A 3,270-nucleotide genomic window follows, 5' to 3' on the forward strand; every position below is an offset into this window, starting at 1 on the left:
ACATTTTCAAACAAAAATAATGACAATTTTTCATAAACATTTTTTTTGTTAAGTATATATATTTCATATGTTTCAAACACTTTAACTTTCAAAATAATGTTAAACATATTTTAAGGTTATCATTATTGTTAGAAATAATATTTCTATACGGGCAATATTCTTACAAATATTTTTTTACAAATCTCCGATACGATTTTCTCAAAAACGTCTCGAGTAAATGTACATAAGTAAAATTTCTTTAGTTTCAAATCTCTATTTTATATCATGAATTCATGATAAATATAAATCCTATTTTCAATTTTCAATTAGGTTTATAGGCATAAATCAAACTAACAACTTTAGCTTTTTAGCTCGGTATGATTTTCGTCTTACATTAAAAACCAATTAAAGTTTTTAAGGAAACTTTAGCCATAATACATGTTGAATTTCAAGTCAATATAGGATGAATGTGATATTTTTCTTTTCCCAATTTATAATTTTCATTTTTATAACTCGTGTTAATTAAATCAAGTAGTCGTATTCTTAACTTTTGGCCACGATTGAGACCAACCTTATCACAACCGAGGTATGAAAGGGAAGAACATTAAGTACCATTTACTTTTGGCCACGATTGCGACCACCCTTATCACGGTCGAGGTATGAAAGGGACGTTAGAAATTAAAGTAAAATTAAACGTGTTTAAAGTTTTAAGTAACGATTGTGTCCACTCATGACATAGTCGGTACCTCTTAAACGAACACAAAAGCAAATTAATTCATATTAAGTCACGGACGAGACCACCCTTATCACGGGCGTGACTAAGTAAATATATTAAACCTAAGTCCTTAATAAATCTATATTTGTAATAGTTTAGGTTTGGGAAAGGAAATTTTGTGCTTTAAATGCCTTGAGACGAAAGATTCAAAAACATGCGTGCTTACACCGTCCCGAATACTTCAATATAAAAATCAGGTTTGTCTTCTTGCCAAACGCCAGGTGATCCATGCATCTCGAAAAGGTCTCTTGGCACAATTCCGAGGCCTCTGAATTGGTGCAGACCTTTGTCGGGCTTTGTCTTCTAGTTAACGGATCATTGGTGCTGTCCTGTCGAACACTCAGCTTGACTTAATTGACGTTTCCTTCGATTTTTTTTTATCTTTGACGAGGCTGAGTTACGTTCTACCCAGCTTCTTCGGTCAGCTTCGTCTTCAAGCGTTTGTTCTGAAGAACACTTTTCTTCTATGATGCTGAGTTGTGTTCTACTCAGCTTCTGTGGCTCATGCTGATTTCGTTCTGTCTTACTTTTTATTCCTGTTCTCATTTATTAATATACTTAACATTGAACAAACACATTAGTACAATTAAATCAAAGCACTTAAATTTAATTGTCTTAATCATGGGATTAACTTAAATAATTTTGTCAAATCAAAATCATGTGGAAATGTGTTTCAACAGTATTCCCTGTCCTACTTGGTAGAGGGCCCTATCTCATTCTTTAAGACAATACCTTAGCGTATGTGCTTAAACCTTTTCTTTATTCTGATCATTCTGAACCTAGCGAGAACTTTGTCTATATACCTTTCTTAACACATGCCTAGAAGTCGCATGGATCTATTCATGTAGATCATGTCACCTAGTATCATCTCAGCTTCGTCCAAGTCTTTCATTGTGAAACACTTCCCCAAGCACTCCCTGACTTTTGAGAGGGTAAGGATGTCATTTTCGATGAGCAGGATGTCATCAATGTAGAGAACTAAGAAAACAATGATGCCCCCACTAGCTTTCTTGTACACACAAGACTCAAAAACTCAAAAACACAATTCCAAGGCTACAAATCATTTAATATTCCAACACAATTAACTAAGGCTCCACTTGAAAGCTAAGGGAACAGAACACAAATCACTAGTTCTCCATTTTGGTCAAAGAGGCTCAAATGCTAACACCTACTCCATTTTTCATGGCGTTTTTTTTAGGGCTGATGCAAATAAGACAACACAGATGACAAGTTTTCCACTAGTGTAATAAATAGGACCAAGGGCCGGCTTAATTACAAAAGAAAAGTAGCACAATGATTGATGAACTCTAAGTCATGGGAGATATATTGCAGCGACAACAGACATATATGATTTGGCTTACTGTTATTAGTTTGTTTATTATAACTATAGTAAATCAAGATTTTCAGGTAGCACCAAATGGATGTAATCAATCTAAAACAGCTAAGCATCAAACTATAGAGCTAATGACAAACACAACATTTGATAAATAATTTTTCTCTTAACAACAAACCAATAAATACTGAAAAGCTAGGGAAAATTTAACACACCAAACAAGCTAGAAATAAGATAGTCATAAGAATGAACACTTATAGTACTCATGTTGAATGGTCAAAATGTCTCCTTCAAATTCTTTAAAATCTGCACAATAATGGTAACAATGTAATAGAAAAATTAAATAGGATAAATGTCAAAATTCTCAGACATAGAAATCAATTCAAGAACTCCCCATCCATCCAGTGATACTTTTCAGACTTAAACTAAACCAATAAAAATAACAATCATGTGCCTTACATCCTTATAAACCATAAATGGTGTAAATTAAATAATTAAAATTAGGGGAATGACTAAACAGAAAATCCAGTAAAGAAGAATTACCAATTGCCATTGGATGAGCTTCAACCCTAGAACTGGTCGAATAGATTTCAGACATAAAAAAACCCCTTCAGATCAACAAGATATACTTAGATGATTTAGAGGAGAAAGAAAAATACCTATTAGGGCAAGCAAGGATGAGAGCGAGAGAGAGCGAGAGATGAGGAAAGCGAAACTTCTAATTTTGAGGTGGACTCAGAGATTGAGAGGATTTGTGTTGAAAGGTATGTTATGGTAAGAAGAAGTCTAGTAAGCTAAGATTTCATTCACGATTGAGGAAGAAGGATGAAGATGGGTTGGAAGCTAGGTCAGGAGGGCTGGAAGAGAGGCGGAAACGCAAAGAGAAACAGAGGGAGAGAGAGAGTGCAAATTAGGGGAAATAGTGGGAAAGAGGGAAATTTTGATGAAATAAGCGGGAAATTTTGGTGAAATTTAGAAGTAGAAGCGGAAAAAATTTGGTGAATTAATATATATATATATAATATCTCTAATGCTGACATTTAGGGGTAATTTTATCCTAGAGTTGACCGTTAAGAGCAATTTTACTGCTAATCTTGTTGAATTACATATATCATTGTAAAATACAGATATTTTGTTCACGATTGTGTACTAGTTGGATATTAGTTGGTTCTAAAAATATAAA

The 3,270-nt window shown here is 33.6% G+C and overlaps 1 long non-coding RNA gene across 1 annotated transcript; it reads right to left on the minus strand.

The window, feature by feature from the left end:
* Positions 1-677: 677 nt before the first annotated feature.
* LOC136201487 (uncharacterized) lies at positions 678-3,046 on the minus strand. The gene is made up of 2 exons (XR_010673856.1): positions 2,631-3,046; positions 678-2,393 (listed from the first exon to the last, which is right to left on the minus strand). It is a non-coding gene; the product is annotated as an uncharacterized lncRNA (long non-coding RNA).
* Positions 3,047-3,270: the final 224 nt, after the last annotated feature.

This window comes from Euphorbia lathyris, chromosome 7 (assembly GCF_963576675.1).
Source record: "Euphorbia lathyris chromosome 7, ddEupLath1.1, whole genome shotgun sequence".
Classification (NCBI taxonomy): domain Eukaryota; kingdom Viridiplantae; phylum Streptophyta; class Magnoliopsida; order Malpighiales; family Euphorbiaceae; genus Euphorbia; species Euphorbia lathyris.